This window comes from Solanum tuberosum, unplaced genomic scaffold (assembly GCF_000226075.1).
Source record: "Solanum tuberosum cultivar DM 1-3 516 R44 unplaced genomic scaffold, SolTub_3.0 scf00049, whole genome shotgun sequence".
Lineage (NCBI taxonomy): Eukaryota > Viridiplantae > Streptophyta > Magnoliopsida > Solanales > Solanaceae > Solanum > Solanum tuberosum.
Window position 1 is genome coordinate 2,046,798 of NW_006238974.1, and position 18,771 is coordinate 2,065,568.

Genomic DNA, 18,771 nt, shown 5'->3' on the forward strand with positions numbered 1-18,771 from the left:
TTCAGGTATTTGAAGTTTTAGTGAAAGCATGGACACTTAGGCGCAAAATGAACAAAAAGGCTGAAAAGAACAAAGAAGCTGAAGTCTGAGCATCGCCAAGCACGCTTGGCAATTTGCCGAAGGGACGCACTCCGCCTTTTGTTCCAGTGTGTTGATCCCTGAAGGAAAGGATCAAGTCGGCGGAAAAAGGAACAGTCGGTGCATCGCCGAGTAGTTCCGCAAAGCAGTACTATGTCGCCCAATGACACATAGCACAACGATGCTGAAGGTTGGTGCAAGACGACGACGAACTACACCAAATGGCGAATCACCGAGTTAATCACCGATTTCGACTAACCTCGCCAAGCAATCCGCCAACACTATTTTCTGAAGTCTATAAATACTAAACTCTTTATTAATTTTTGAGGAGATTCGAACAATTATTATAATTTCCATATAGAATTGTACTTTTTGCTCTAAGTGAGAGGGTTTTGAAGAATTGGAGGAGAAAAGGGTTTTCATCTTCAAGCTTTGGAGTTGGGTCTCTTGGATTCTTCATTCTTGGCCTGTAACAAGACTTAAATCTTCATACCCATTTGAATGCAAACTCATTTAGGTATAAATTTCTAATTCTTAATGTGTGGCTAAAAACCCCAATTCTTGGGGTGTGATTTAGCGAATATGGGTTAAGATATTTGTTGGATCTTTCTTGCTGATAGTTTATTTGTAGTTTAATTATGATTTCGTTTAGTGGTTGTGTATGAATCTAATGAATTTGTAGTTGGAAATATAAGTTTATTTATGTGTTTTCGGCTTGCTCGAGAGAGAGGTCGTAAAACTAAGACCACTAAATTGATGGCCTAAGGAGTGGGTCGACATGAGGTTCAACCCGAAAGGGTGAGCCCCAGTCCCATATCTTAACACTCAGCTCGAGAGAGTGAGTGGGGTAAGGCGTAGGTTGGCCTTCATGCAGCAAGTGGGTGTCCGAGAGAAACCCACTTTGTGTCACCCCCTTTTATTTACTATGTTTTTACTCGTTAGTGTCTTTAGCTACGACTAGTTAGAACTTAATTTTATTTTTCTATAAATTCTCAAAACCACTCTCTTGGGATGATCCCAGCCCTTGGTTGGGTTATTATACTATTGCACGATCGTAGACACTTGAATTGGAAGTTGTCTCGTTGAATACACATTTTAAACATCATGGTGGTCGGAAAAATATGGCGAGGGAGTGGAATCCATTGGTGTGGTCTGGTGGAGTGACCTTGTCATCGAAAAAGGAAGACAAAAATGGGGTTTGGGTTTGCTGGAGATTGGCCGGAATCCGGGTTAGTGGTGATCGGAAAATTGATGAAAACTGAAATCACTTTGTGAATAAAAATATGAAAATTCCCAACCCTAATCTAACAATATTTCACCACACTAACTTAATAACCAAACTATTATTTAAATAGGAAATTGAAAACCATCAATAGTACAATACTATTATCTTAAAAAAGTGGGCTAAAAACACTAGTCAATAAAATATCTGTGTATGAAATCTTATCCATATTTGAATGAATTTCTGGACTTTGCAAAATATCAAAAATGAATATTAACAAATGTAACGAATAAATGATTATTAAAAAATGTAACTAACGTAACCAAGGGCATGTCAATAATGCAATTTAAAAAAAACAATGATTAAATAAATATTGAACAAATATTTGAACGTTTTCAATAGCTAGTAACCCAAACAATACAAACAAAATTAACTGATAAAAATTCTAAAATTTGGGAAATAAGGATAATTATCAACAAATTGCATTAAAATTGCAAAACATGTATTTTGAACTATTTAATGAATGTAATACTTAAAAGTACTAACTTTAAAAATATCAGACCAAAATTTGGTGTCAACAAGTGGTGCTTAAAAAGTCAGTTGAGGCTTTCTCCCAAGGAGGAGATGGTGTGCTTCGATATCAAGGTCGTTTGTGTTCCTAATGTAGATGACTTGAGAGAAAAAATCTTGTTAGAAACCCATAGTTCTTGATATTCCATTCACCCCGGAGCCAACAAGATGTACTGCTACTTGCGGGAGATCTATTGGTTGAATGGGATGGAGAATGATATTGCGGAATTTGTGGCCAAGTGTCCTAATTGTCAACAAGTCAAAAGTTGTGCATAAAAAATCCAGAGGTTTATATCAAGATATTATCATTCCCACTTGGAAGTGGGAAGATTTGAATATGGACTTCATTGTTGGTTTATCATGCACCCGACGACAACATGACTCGATTTGGGTTATTGTTGACCGAATGACGAAATCAACTCATTTCATTCCTGTCTAGGTCTCTTATTCGGCGGAGGACTATGCTAAGTTGTATAAGATGGAAATGTTGAGGTTGCATGGAGTGCCATCATCCATTATATCTGATCGTGGTACCCAATTCACTTCTCAGTTTTAGAAATCCTTCCAAAAAGGTATTGGTACTTGTGTTAAGCTTAATAGAACCTTTCATCCACAAAACGATGGGCAAGCGGAGCGTACCATCCAAACTTTGGAAGATATGTTGAGAGCATGTGTAATTGACTTCAAGGGTAATTAGGATGACCATTTGCCTTTGATTGAGTTTGCATATAACAATAACTATCACTTAAGTATTTGTATGGCTCCATTTGAGGCTCTATATGGTATAAGGTGTAGATCTCCAATAGGTTGGTTTGAGGTAGGTGAAATTGCCCTATTAAGTTTCGAATTGGTACATGAGGGTATGGATAAAGTTTGACTTATTAGAAAAAGGTTGAAAATGGCCCAAAGTCGACAAAAGTCTTATACCGATGTTAGAAGAAGATATCTTGAGTTTGATGTTCATGATTGGGTCTACTTGAAAATTTCACCCATGAAGGGTGTAATGAGGTTTGGGAAGAAAGGGAAGCTTAGTCCTCGTTAGCTAGGCCCATATCAGATTATGTGGTGGATTGGCAAGGTTGCTTATGAACTTGATTTGCTTAACAACTTGGCATCGGTGCATCTAGTTTTCCATGTTTCATTGTTGAAAAAGTGTGTTGGAGATCCGACATCTACAGTTTCTTAGAAGGTTGGTAGTTAAGGAGAATATTTCTTATGAGGAAGTTTCGGTTGAGAATCAAGACCGACAAGTTAAGAAGTTGAGAAATAAAGAAGTTGCTTCCGTGAAAGTTCTTTGGAGGAATCAACTAGTTGAGGGTGCTACTTGGGAGGCCGAGGCCGAGGCCGATATGATGTCCCACTATCCTCATCTCTTTCCCTCGTTCCTACTCAAGCTTGAGGTATTTAGCTCCTTATGGTTTACTCATTGGGTGTCATGTGTCTTTGATATTCCCATGAATTCCTCATTATGCATGGTTCATGAAAAAATTAAATTTTGAGAAAAGGAGTTTACTTGATTGATTGTTACTTGTTTATGTGCATTGAGTATGAGTTGCATATAGATTTCATGATATGATTTTTTGAACATGCTTTAGCTTGGAGTTGATGTTTCCTCCTCGAATATGTGAATTTATGAAATTTTATGCATATTGGACTGTTAAATTAAGTTTCTACCTTCCTTATGATGTTGTAAATCTCATTCGGGGACGAATGCTCCCAAGGGTGAGATATTATAACACCTCAGATTAGCGAAAGACCTAAAAATGGGTAATGGGAAGGAGCTCATAGGCCAACACCTGAACCATGGACCCTTCACGAAGCCTAGACGAGCCGTGAAGGGGAACACAGTCCATGTGGTGGCCGGTGGCAAGTCCCCCAGGGCAGGCTAAGCATAGACCCCTCCCACGAGGGCCTTAACGGCCAGTAGGGAGGCAGACGGGTCGTTATGAGGCCTGTGTGGGGGCGACGGAACCTACCCGAAGTTGGCCTCCTCCCATGAACCGCCAAACGGGTTGTGTAGAAGTAGACGACCCGTTAATGTGGTCGTGAAGAGGGCAAGGCAGCAGGGGCCTATCCCCAGGCCACTGGTCAAGGACCACAGCTGTGTAACACCCCGTATCCGAAAAAGGGTAATGAGCCAAAATTCCAGAAGTTGCAGGTGCAACCAACGCTGGCCACCCACGGCCCGTGGATGGGACCACAGACTGTAGGTGTGGTCTGTGGATGGCCCCCCTTGGCAGACTAGAAAGGCCAGAACCACGGCCTGACCAACGGACCATTGGTTAGACCACGGTCCGTTGTTAGGGCCCGTGGTTCTATGGACCAAAAATCAAGTCTCTGAACACCATCGACGCCGTGCAGGACGGTCCATCGTGTTGACCACGGTTTGTCAGTGGGGTCCCGTAAGTCAGCTGCTGGCAGTTATTTTCAGGGTTAGTTGGTTCTTTTTCTAATTAATTATTTCCTATACTACACCGTTTTGCCTATGTTTAGGACCCCTATATAAGGATTTTAACCCCCAAATTCACCTCATTCACTTCATTCTTCCAAAATCACAAAAGAAGAACTCTCCAATATATTCTCTCTAGAGCTTGAAAAAGAAAAAGGATTCATCTAGGGTTTCAAGTTAAGGTTCCAATTCCTCCATTGAAGGCTAACATTTGGACTTGAGGTATGACAATTTTAATCCATGTATTCCTTCCATCCATGGAGTTCCCAAATTTCTCTATTTCAAAAGGTAGAATCCCCAAATTGTTAGGGTTTTTCTTCAATTGGAATGGGTTCTTTTGATTATTGATTTGAATGATTGAATTATGATCTTCTAAGCATACATTGATGAAATACTATGATTTTTAATGTTTTCCCCTATGAACCCATGTAATGCCCATGTTTTCAAGTTGTGAATCATATGATGTGTGACTTTGATCTTCTAGGAAGAGTTTTATGAAATAATGCATGTATTGTAAGCTTTACATAAATTTATGACGAAATCCGTATCTAACCTATGTTTTCCAAGTGTTGATGATATAGAGTGGGTTTTGAACCTCAAGAGGTAAATTATGAGCTTATGCATTTTCTTATGAAATTTATGCAATTGTTTTAAGGGTGCTTTGCGACTAAAGTACCAATGATGATGATGTTATTGTGTTGTTGAAAGGATATTCTCGTAAACACATAGTAGCATGATGTGAACGGTTTTTCTCACATAGTAAGGATTCTTAGGTTGAAAGGCTTTCTCACCTAATTAAATCAAAGATTAAAAGTGATCATGGATGGTGAAAGATTTTCTCACACATGGTCTAAGGAGATATTCTAGAGTCATGACCCGAGTCTACACCCTGGATGTGGCCGACACTCAAGAACCATTGCTGGTCCCAAGCAAACCCTCATCCAGGCTGACTACAAGTGGAAGCCTAACTTAAGCATGCATAAGCTTAAAAACTGAATTAAATTCAATAATCTGAACTTTAAAATAATCTGAACAATATTCAACATATAACTTAGAGTTTGTAAAAACAACTCAAGGAAGATACATATTGAAAACTACTAAATTTGTCTATCTATGAAGCCTCTACTATTCAATTTGGACCTTTATAAAGATGAAATCAATCTTACCTAGTTGATGGAAACTGAATTTGGTAAAGATTTTTTTCTTTTTATAATGTCTAGCTAAAACCCCAATTTTTGGGGTGTGATTATTTGATTATGGGCTGATTTAGTTTATGGGTATTGATAATTGTTAGTTTAAATACTGTTTAAAAGTGATTTTAATCAGTAATTGTGGTTTAATTTAAAGAATTGTAGTTGCAAATGCAGTTCTACCTTTGTGTTTTTGGCTTGCTTGAGAGAGAGGTTTTAAAAACCCAAGATTATTGATTAATGGTCTGTGGGTATTGGGTTGTCATGGGTTCAACTCGAGAGAGTGAATCCTAAACCCTTTTCCACACATTCATCTCGAGAGAATGAGTGGACTAAGGCGTAGGATGTTCTTATTTTGCATGCTTGTCTATGTTCGCGAGAAATCGACTTGATTCTGGGTAAATTGTTCGAGAGAAAGTTTACCTCCTCTATAGTCTAGGTTATTCACTAATATTCAGCTGTTTCCTAACATATGCAATTACCCATTTGTCCACATTAGCCTAAAATTCAATCACATCTCAAGAACCCATCTCATTTTTGGTATTCCGTATTATTTGTTGTTGTTGTAGTTGATAACTGAAACCAAAACCCCCTTATTTGATATTCGTGTCACTCCCTGATTTGAATTATGTTTTTATTCGTAAATGTCTATTCCTATGACTAACTTGATCATATTCGTACTTTCTTATTGAATCTTAAACACGTACCACTCCTTGTGGTCTTCGACCCCATCTCATTTAGTTGGGTTATATACTGACTAGCGATTGTTGACACTTAGAATTGGATGAAGTGTCCTACAAACGTTAATCAAAATGGCGCCGCTGCCGGGGAGTGGTGTTGGTTAAGATTCTTTGGTTAAGTTGAATTTTGTTCATTTTAGTCATAGTTAAATCTATTTACTTTCAGTTTTGGTTTTCATGTTGCTTGTGTAAAACAGAAGAAATGAGCATGTCTTGTAGCAACAGTGACCCAATGGACCACCCTCCTTTGGGATTGATGATTCTCAGGAATGACATCCTAACTTTCCATCAAATGGAGGGTGAGACTATTCATGAGTTGTGGCTAAGATTTAAGGAATTACTGCAGCAGTGCCCAACTCATGGAATTCCAGATAAGATGCTACTGGAATGCTTCTATAGAGGTCTTGGTCCTGAGAATAGAGGACTGACTGACCAAATTTCTCCAGGTGGTCTAGCACGACTGCCCTATGCAATAGCAGCCCCACTCCTTGATCACATAGCCATGACTAACAAGGAGACTGAGAAGGGCCATATTTTGGCCATACTGTTAACTCAGTTGGATCTCTTGGCCAAAAAGATTATGGAATTGGAAGTACTGTACCAAAAGAAAGATAGGTACATTCCCCCTCATGAGCGTAGACAGTCCAAGAAATATGTGGGTGGACAAGTAGACGAGATTCTCTCATTCATTCTCCACTAATTCGAAGAACAGGACAGAGTATTGAACGAGATAAAAGAGTATGTCTCACTGCTGAATAAGATGACTGCTTCCCATTCCATATCTATTCAGCTGCTGGAGACCCAAATGGGTCATGTGTTATCTAATCTCCACACCGGGAGTGAAGTCTGAGTGGGGACTTGCGTCGTGCCACGACGTTAACTAAGGCGCTTCTTGGGAGGCAACCCCAGTTTTTATCGCTTTATTTTTGTTTTAGAAATAATCGTGTGTTGATTTTGCAGGTTGAAGTGTGGAATGTGCTTGAAAAGTGGTGATTGGCAAGAAAAATGTCCAGTTAGCGACTCACCGAAGAGGTCGGCAAGCCCGACTTGGACCCCCGTTGGACTCAAGAAATTCCAAGGTTGGAGTCTGTAAAACTCGGAGAGCCCATGGACTACTTGGTGAATCACTGACCAGGTCGGCGATCATGACTTTGTCCGCCGTTTGAACCACACAGTAACTGGAGGTCCTGTAAAATTCGGTGAGGTAAGTGACCACTCGGCGTCTCGCCAAGTGGTTCGGCGTGCAAGACTAATATCACCGAAAGTGTGAGAACTGGACGGTTTTAAAGGCTAAAGGTTCAAAAGTTCAAACTCTTTCACATTCCCTCACTTTTTAACTTCCCAAAATCACACCCACTCTATAGTTTTCTATATTTTTGCATTATTACCGCGTTTTAGTCATCGATTGTGTGTTCAAAGTTGGAATTCTTTGCCGCCTAACTTTTCAAAGTATATATTCGACATAAAAGGTTGGTTTTCCGAACGTGGAACTTGTATTTAATGGTTTTTACTCAGTTGCGATTGTTTGATCTTAATGATGTGTGCTGGGCCTCTCTAAATCATTGTGTGTTCTTGTTTGCTGAATTAAGTTTAAAAATCTCGCCTAAATTGCTAAATTGTTGATTTCCCAAGTTTCGTGCTTTAAAATTGATCATAAGTTGTTGGGTTGTGCAAAAATATTGTTGGGTCTAGTCGGGTGAAGTCTGGGTAACCCACATTTGTGCCAAATGACGTGCTTTGCCCAATGATGGAGCCGTTGATGTCATTCTTAAGGGCTAAAGTCGTCAAATGGCCAAATCTAGCCAAACCGGGAGAAGTCTGAGTATCCCGGGGGCATGGGTAGTATGGGTCTGAGTCTAATTGAACTAGTGTTTGTTTTGATTTTGTTTTCGGGGGCTGCGGGGTTGATTTTGGAAGTCGGGGTTAAAAGTAGGCATGTTGGGTAGTTTAGCAAGCTGGGTCGAGCTCGCCGAACCACTCGGCGGTTTACCGAATCCCTCTTGATCGCCTTTAATTTCATGCATTTGTTAAGTTTTGGGTCTGTAACTTTCGGCGAGAAGCATGAGTTCGCCATGTGCACTCGGCGACTCGCTGAAAGTTTTCTTTGATCTCCCTTTCTGTGCCCCTAACTCCTAAAATACACTGTAACTTTCGGCGGGCTTCTCTGTGCTTGTCGAATGCTATCGACGATTCACCGAAAGTCCCTCCCATCACCGACATGCCAATTTTCCTAGGACTTTTGAGCCAATCTTTTCAGCGAGCCCGATCTGGCTAGCCAAAGTGATTTTGTGACTCGCCGATCGATTCAGCGAGTCTGTCTGCAATATATCTTCTGTGATTTTTCTTGAAAAAGTTTCTAAGTTTCTACGAATGGCTAGAGCAAACTTGGACATGCCACATCATAAAAGAGAACGGGGCATATAAATAAATGAAGGGACAAACAATCCCCCTAAAAAGGGAAAGATGACACCTCTAAAGGGAGGCAAGGACAAGGGCAAGAGGCCTGTATCTGAGACCCCGGAGAACAACTCCACTAGGGAAAGAGAGTCCGTTGACTCCCAGGCTGAACCCTCCGAGCCAGATGATGACCAGATCCTACAGTCTAGGCGAGCAAAGGTTCGTGCTAGGTCTCGCCCAGACTCATCTAGAGCTCCAGCAGCAGATACAGTGCCAGCTCCAGCACCAATTGTGATGCCAGTGCCACCAGTGGTTCCTCCTCCCCGGCTACTTAACAGATTGAAAGTTGATGGGTTGCGGAAAATTCTAAAAGATAAGCTACTATCTACAGAGGGCCTAGAGGGTAGATACTTCAGTGTGAGGGAGATACTCCAGTGGCACAGATTCCATAGCTTCACCACACCTCGAGGCCCATATATCCCCACTTGGGTCCGTGAGTTCTACTCTACTTACGGTGATCTGGTTCTTCAGGGGAAGAAGAAGGCCAGTGCCTTCAGACCAGTGAAGTCGATTATGGTCCGAGGTAAAGAAGTTGGGTGTTGCAGTGATCTCATAAACTCTGTCCTTGAGAGAGCCACAGAGTTTGAGCATGACTATGAGGGCTTGGCGACAACTCAGTCCCTGGATGAACTAAAGGGCTGGCTTGCCCCCCTTATTTCTGACACCACCCCGAGGTGGATTGAGGTGGGAGTCCAGAGAGAGAAGAAGGACTTGAATATAGCTGCACGGTACTGATTCAGATTCATCAGAAGCTCCATCATGCCTTCACAAAATGAGTCCATTCTCCTCCATGCAAAGGCAGCCTATCTAGGGTCGATCATAACAAAGAAGCGGCTCAACTTGGGATTGATTATTGAGCAAGAGATGGCCATGAGAGCCAGACAAAGTCAGACATCCCTTCCTTTCCCGGTCTTAATCACAGAATTATGCCAGCGTGCTAGAGTTCCTTATGATAAGACGAGAGATATTGAGGTTACTCTGGCATCCTCCACAGACATTCGGCGTATAGAGACCGAGTACATGCGGGATGAGGCAGAAAAAAGGAGAGCAGCTCCGGTGGTTATATCTCTGGAGGTGGACGTTGATTCTATACCTGCAGAGGCATCTTTGCCTACTCCGGCCTCCGGGCCTTCAGGTATTTCCACTTCCTCCCAGACTCCTGGTACTTCTACTGCTTCCCAGACGACCAAGATCACTCAGGCCATGCTCCTGAAGATGGGACAGTTAGCCCATTCTACAGATGTGAGGGCTACTTGATTAGAGGCTGCGGTACCATGGATGATCGAGAGTGCTATCCTAGATGTACTGACACCCCTACGAGCATGTCTTGACACTCTCACAGCGAGAGTCGAGACTTGTGAGAGTAGACATGGGGAGGCTTTAGAGGTTACGACTTTGAGAGCCGAGGTTGCAGACTTGATGAAGGACGTAGACTATCTAAAGTCTACAGACTTCACCACTTTATTTGAGACAACTGAGAAGGAGAATACCTCATCTATTTCTGAGATTCCTCCGACTACCACTGGAGACATACATATGAATATGGCAGCTGATGCATTAGAGGCAGAGACAGATGAGGAACAACTTGGAGAGCGAGATGTTGCTGTGTACGATGATCTCGCTGATTTTGAGGATGTGATGTTCGAGACTGCCCGCCAGACCTCATTGGGAGACACCACCATGGTTGGGTCCAGTGGAGCTGGTATTGCTGATGTGACTCCGGGCACTTATGCCCCAACAGATGGAGAGACTTTGTAGACATGACTTTTCTTTACCCCTCTCTCTGTCCTTTTTATCGACTTTTTGGATATCTTATTTTATTTCAGGACAAATTGTTTTTTGTTTGTGGTGGGGTGAGATATTTCCATACCTACCTGTCACGCCCAGGGGTACCCCCTAGATGCAACACGGCGTATAAGACTCCGAAAAGTCTCATACAAGCCTCATAGCGTTCATAACATTCGATATACGGAAAATGATACAAAATTAAAACTTTTCTTTAAATCCATACAATCAAAAACTTCATTTAAAACAACGGAAGTCTACTAGTCTCACATGGCCATTTAAAACAATATCTGGAAACAAAATTAGGGTCACGACCCTTTACATTAGAAAGTCTAACAAATGTCTATTACATGAAAGATATGAAACATCAAAGTACTTGTCCTCGAATCCATAAGGACATACCAATAGTCTTGGAAGAACTCAAGCCAAGCTTCAACTAGAGAGAATCAAATTGAGTGCTAATCCCCACACTTTGGTAAAAATAAAGAAATATGGGTTAGCACATTTAATATACTAAGTATGATAGCCATGCAAAAACCATGCTTAAAACGGACATTTTATTTGAAAGTCATACTTTATGCCAATTTTGAGAAAACTTCATGAACATAAGTATAAGAGGCATAAAATACAACATAATCAACATACAAGACATTTCATAACATTAAAGCCTTCACCTTAAGTAACCTCAAGCTATACTATGTGCAATGTATGAATAGCATCCCATACCACCATCCACTCTAAGTACCACATTAAGGCCACCAAAAGTGAACTTACATTCTTCCTTTACATCATTTGATCATACATAAGGAACATAAACATTTTATAAGGCATAACAAGGAAGTAACTCATAATACAATCCAAGTATAGCATGCATCATCACATAAAGCATATAAGTCAATATTCTTCATTAGCTTCATTAAGAGCCCTTTCATTAATTAGTCAGTAAGACCTTAGAGAACTCACTATACACCTCTCAAAGCATACTCGTGAAATGCATGGATAACATCCCATACTACCACCCACACTTCATAGAACCTCTCAAGAAACCGTAATGCACATCTCACATGATGGGAATAAGAGTTTATCCGACATAGACCATGACAGCTAAATCATGGAGTACGATGTCTTGCCCCACACCGTAAAGAGGTGGTCTAGTTGCCTAAGGTAGGATCGGTAACATTTTAGCTTAAGTGGATCCAATAGCTAATATCCTATGTGGGAACATAGTTATGGGATAAGAAGATGTTCATTGGAACCCAGCCTAACATGGGGAAAGTTTCCTTCTTACCATATCCACTCGGTGCTTAGCCTCCATTCCCATAGAGGAGTTCATTCGCATTAACATTATTGTACATGAGGGGGTTCCATTGGCCTACCAACCCAAAGTACATTGATTGACACATGAAAGGGCGTGGTAAGCCTACCGATTCAAGGTATATTAATAAGAAAGCTCATTGAATTCTCATGAAAGGGCCATAAGCCTACCGATTCAAGTTTCATCATTTCACACATGAAAGGGCTACGAACATTAGGTCTACCGATTCAAGGTTTATCATCAACATTCATAGAAGGGTGCCATAAAGCCTATCGATCCCAAAGTTCATTAGCATCATTTATGGAAGGGAGCCATAAGCCTACCGATCCCAAGGTTCATTATTAACATGCATGGAAGGGTGCCATTAGCCTACCGATCGAAAATACATCATTAGAATAGGTCATAGACTCATCATGCAAGGGCTACCAATATTAGGTCTACCGATTCATGTTTATTAAGTCAAGACACATTCATAACACAAGAAAAAGATGCCTAAGCTTACCAAATCAAGATATAACATTACATTATAGAAACCCTCCACCTTCTATCATCATCATTAATGAGTGTTAATGAGAATATACTCTCAATCATAACACAATTACATTCTAAACATGTTCGTAATACTTTCATTAAGATCACACACATATGCTTCACATCATAATCATACATAATCCTTCATGAAATTGCCCTTCAAGGCTGTGAATCAATATCAACCCAAACATCTAGAATACTACATTAGATAAGGGAATTAACATGATTCAATAACTAATTCAATATAAACATACACAATTCAACATACTTTCATAATCAACCAATTCCCAATCATAATTCACAACTTAGGATTTTGGGGGAAACATGGGTTCATAAGACAAATTCACCATAATTCATCATTAATTCAAGAATAAATTCATAATTCATCATATAAGAACCTTTGAAAACGTTTTGGAATTGAACCCATGCATAGATTGAAAACCCTAGGTTTTAGGGGGATTTTGAATACTTGAAATCATCTTTTAATTGGCTCCTTGAATGAAACTTAATCAAGGATGAAGACTACCATACCTTTTAGGGAGAACACCATGAAATTTGAGTTAGAATGGTGGGATCTTGAGCTTCAAAGCTTGAATCCTTCTTCTCCAATGGTGGTTTCTAGGGAGGGAATATTTAAGGATAGTGGGTTTCTAATTTGAGAGCTTGGAAATAATGAGTTCTAAAAAGGAGTTTAATAAATTTAAAATCCTTAAAATACTTTAATAACTCAATAATAACCGTCCCCAACCCCTAAATAATTAACTAACAATTTACCATAATGACCCTAAACTTGGCCGAAAGTTGACAGAAAGCAGTCATGACCTACGGCCTATAACCTACGGACCGTAGGTGGGCTCACGCCCCGTCCTGCAGGTCTGTGGTTTGGGGATGGGCCTTGCCATTTAGGAGCTTGACCCACGGAGGCCATCCATGGGCCGTGGATGGACCTACGGGGCATAGGTCCCATCCGTGAGTCACTATAATTTTGACACCTTTTTGGTTTCTTGGGGTCTTGGGGGTTAGGCTTTTTGGTCCTCCTAAAGGACCCCTTGGTTGGTCCTTGAGGAGTCGTACCTTGATGGTTAACCCCTAAACCCCCCAACCCCCTAACCTAAGCTTGGGACATCAATTAACAACTCAATACCCCATAACAAATTCAAAACCAAACTCGTTAGGTTTTAGTTTCACCTACTAGATTTCCCGGTCGTTACATTATCTCCCCCTTAGGAACATTCATCCACGAATGACATTTTAAATACTTTTAGGAAAATAACGACTCATGACTAGCAGCCCATCATGAATGCAACATCATAAACAATGCACAAAACTTAGGAGGAAACATTAACTCCATCTTAAACATACTCAATGCAACACAAGAAAGTAGGAACTACATCTACAAACTCATTATGCATCATAGCTTCAACATTTCTCATTTCATTAGAGGAATTACGTTCTCCAACTCAAATCATGCTCATCATAAAATCATTAAGCACATTATGCAATTTCTCTCAAAATCATATTTAGGCATGTTCAACAATTCACCTCATGAAGCATATATACAACTACATACTAAATGCACATCAACATGAGGAACATAAATCATGAAAACTCATTTTTCTCATTTAAACATATATTCATCAAGAACATGCATTTCATAAGGACATCATGGAAACACATAATCACACATGACTCCAAAACATGAAACAAGCTACAAGGAACTCTTGGTCTCAAGTTTGAATAGGAATAGAAGGAAAGAGATAAAGATATCGAAACTCTCAACAACCTTACTATTCAACATACTATCTCCCCCTTGGGAGTAAACCCATAATAAGGCTAACATGAAAATAACATAGGAACCTCAATACAACATTTACAACTATAAGGAACTATAACTTACCGGTGCCTTCATTCGAATGAGATCCTTTGCCCTCTTTAGCTTGAAGTACATAGAAACGATTTTTCTTTGGAGCATTAGGATCCGGGCCACTAAGAGAATTTTGTTTGGCCTCTTTTCCTTTGGCCGCAAGAGTAGGGCAATCTTTCACTTGATGATCAATCTTTCCACAACCATAGCACCCATTAGTACCGGCTAGGCACTTCCCATAATGCTTCTTCCCACAAGTGGTGCAAATAGGTTTAGGATATGGAGACCCATTACCTTTCTCTTGGTTAAACCTAGGAGTGCTTGAAGAATCTTGGTTTGGAGCTCTCTTTTTGAACCTTGGTTGACCTTGCTCAGCGAATCTAACTCTCTTCATCTCCATATTCTTCCTCTTAAGTTTGGACTCTTCAATAGATTGAGCATAAACTGTGAGCCTAGAAATTTTCATATCACCATGGAGCATTGACGTACGACACTCTAAAGATGGGGCATACTTAGCCAATTGGGTAAATTTAAAAGAGTACTCTTGAACATTCATGTTACCTTGCCTAAGATTGATAAACTCCTCCATCTTAACTTCACTCTTCTCACGGGGAAAGAACCTACCAAGGAATGCTTCCTTGAATAATTCCCAATCTATAGGCCTCACTCCTACCGGCCTATTACTTTTCCATTGAGAGAACCAAATTTGGGCAATGTTCAATTGATAATCAGTTAGTTCCGCTTTTTCTATAGAGGTCACCCCTATCGCATTCACTACCTTATAATCCTCATCCAAAAACTCTTGGGGATCCTCTCCCACCTTGGAACCAAGAAATACCGGATGATTCATCCTCACAAAGTCTCTCAACCTATAAACCATAGTACTCACCAAAGGATTCACATGAGTTTCAACACCCCTATTAGGTTGGGCCATCATAGCTTGGGCTTGAGTAGTTACAGCTTGAGCCATCATCAAAAGAGCCAACCTAACTTCCTCATTGGTCATGGCCGGGGGATCCACCGAAACTTGATTGTCTAGAGGAACTTGGTCACTTTGAGGACCTTGGGGAGGAACTCCCTCCTTCACAATCTCTTCTTCCATCCTTCTTGCGTTCGCCATTGTATTCATATCCTATAAACACAAGAAAAGGGTTAGGAAAATGACTCTTATAGAGCTAAACTCTAAGGCACGACTTAAGAGTAATGAAGAAAGTGAAATTTCGTAACGTCTTATAGCCCCTCATTCATAAATGTGTCGCGACTCACACCCATGAACAAGACTCTACTAGACGTGGCTTGTGAGGCATCAATCCTAAAAAACCCATTCCAAAATCTTGTGCTCTGATACCATGTTTGTCACGACCCAGGGGTACCCCCTAGATGCAACACGATGTATAAGACTCCGAAAAGTCTCATACAAGCCTCATAGCGTTCATAACATTCGATATACAGAAAAGGGTACGAAATTAAATTTTTTCTTTAAATCCATACAATCAAAAACTTCATTTAAAACAGCGAAAGTCTACTAGTCTCACATGGCCATCTAAAACAATATCTTTAAACAAAAGTAGGGTCACGGCCCTTTACAATAGAAAGTCTAACAAATGTCTATTACATGAAAGAAATGAAACATCAAAGTACTTGTCCATCCTCGAATCCATGAGGTTATACCAATAGTCTTGGAAGAACTCAATCCAAGCTTCAACTAGAGAGAATCAATTTGAGTGCCAATCCCTACACTTTGGTAAAAATAAAGAAATATGGGTTAGTACATTTAATGTACTAAGTATGATAGCCATGCAAAAACCATGCTTAAAACGGACATTTTATTTTAAAGTCATACTTTATGCCAATTTTGAGAAAACTTCATGACCATTAGTATAAGAGGAAGAAAATACAACATAATCAACATACAAGCCATTTCATCACATTAAAGCCTTCATCTTAAGTAACCCCAAGCTATACTATGTGCAATGTATGAATAGCGTCCCATACAATCATCCACACTAAGTACCACATTAAGGCCACCAAAAGTGAACTTACCATTCTTCCTTTTCATAATTAGATAATACTCATACATAAGGAACATAAACATTTCATAAGGCATGACAATGAAGTAACTCATAATACAATCCAAGTATAGCATGAATCATCACATAAAGCATATAAGTCAACATTTTTCATTAGCTTCATTAAGAGCACTTTCATTCATTAGTCATTAAGACCTTAGAGAACTCACTATAGACCTCTCAAAGCCTACTCGTGCAATGAATGGATAGCATCCCATACTACCACCCACACTTCATAGAATCTCTCAAGAAACCATAATGCACATCTCACATGATGGGAATAAGCGTTTAACCGACATAGACCATGAGAGCTAAATCATGGAATCCGGTATCTTTCCCCACACCATAAAGAGGTGTTCTACTTGCCTAAGGTAGGATCGGTAACATTTTAGCTTAAGTGGATCCACTAGCTAATATCCTATGTGGGCACATAGTTATGGGATAAGAAGATGTTCATTGGAACCCGGCCTAACATGGGGAGAGTTTCCATCTTACCATATCCACTCGGTGCTTAGCCTCCACTCTCATAGAGTAGTTCATTCACATTAACATTATCGTACATGAGAGGGTGCCATTGGCCTACCGACCCAAAGTACATTGATTGAGACATGAAATAGGGCCGTAAGCCTACCGATTCAAGGTACATTAATAAGAAAGCTCATTGAATCCTCATGAAAGGGTGCCATAAGCCTACCGATTCAAGTTTCATCATTTCACACATGAAAGGGCTACGAACATTAGGTCTACCGATTCAAGGTTTATCATCAATATTAATGGAAGGGTGCCATAAGCCTATCGATCCCAAAGTTCATTAGCATCATTTATGGAAGGGTGCCATAAGCCTACCGATCCAAAATACATCATTAGAATATGTCATAGACTCATCATGCAAGGGATACCAACATTAGGTCTACCGATTCTTGTTCATTAAGTCAAGACACTTTCATAACACAAGAAGAGGATGCTTAAGCCTACCAATTCAAGATTTAACATTACATTATATATACCCTCCTCATTGATGAGTGTTAATGAGAATATACTTTTAATCATAACACAATTACCTTCTAAACATGTTCATAATACTTTCATTGAGATCACACACATATACTTCACATCATAATCATACATAATCCTTCATGAAATTGCCCTTCAAGGCTATGAATCAATATCAACCCAAACATCTATAATACTACATTAGATAAGGGAATTAACATGATTCAATAACTAATTCAATATAAACATAAACAATTCAACATACTTTCATAATCAATCAATTCCCAATCACAATTCACAACTTAGGATTTTGGGGGAAACATGGGTTCATAAGACAAATTCACCACAATTCATCATTAATTCAACAATACATTCATAATTAATCATATAAGAACCTTTGAAAATGTTTTGGAATTGAACCCATGCATATATTGAAAACCCTAGGTTTTTGGGAGATTTCGAATACTTGAAATCATCTTTGAAGGGGATCCTTGAATGAAATTTAATCAGGGATGAAGACTACCATACCTTTTAGGGAAGAAGTCCACGAAATTTGAGTTAGAATGGTGGGATCTTGAGCTTCAAAGCTTGAATCCTTCTTCTCCAATGGTGGTTTCTAGAGAGAGAATATTTGAGGAGAGGGGGTTTCTAATTTGAGAGTTTGGAAATAATGAGTTCTAAAAAGGAGTTTAATAAATTTAAAATCCTTAAAATATTTTAATAACTCAATAATAACCGTCCCCAACCCCTAACTAATTAACTAGCAATTTACCATAACGAGCCTCAACTTGGACGAAAGTTGACAAAAAGCAGTCATGACCTACGCCCCATGACCTACGGACTGTAAGTAGGCTCACGCCCCATTTTGCAGATCTATTGTTTGGGGCTGGAACTTTCCATTTGGGACCTTGACCCACGGAGGCCATCCACGGGGCGTGGATGGACCTACGGGGCATAGGTCCCATCCGTGAGTCACTATAATTTTGATAGCTTTTTGGTTTCTTGGGGTCTTGGAGGGTAGGCTTTAGTGTCCTCTTCAATGACCCCTTGGTTTGCCCTTTGAGAGTCGTACGTTGACGTTTAACCTCTAAACCCCTCAACCTAAGCTCGGGACATCAATTAACAACTCAAAACCCCATAACAAACTCAAAACCAAACTCGTTAGGCTCTAATTTCACCTACTAGATTTCTGGGTCGTTTCACTACCTCTTGTGATTGTTACTTTTGTTTATATATTGTGTTTTGTGCTGTAAATTGTGTTTTAGCACTATTTTGTGGATGTTTGAGCTTGTGGCTCCTTGTGTAAATTGCAAATATTTTTTGGACCCTTTTGAAAAAATTTCCGCCTCTTAATTGTGTTTGAATGTGGCTTTTGTTGTCCAAATTTGAGTATCGGTCATGATCAATACCGATGACTTGAATAGTGCTCTCAATCGAACAAAAATGAATGTGCGGCTACAATGAGGCCAAATGAAGTTGCATAAGCAATATGTGAACTTTTTGCATCT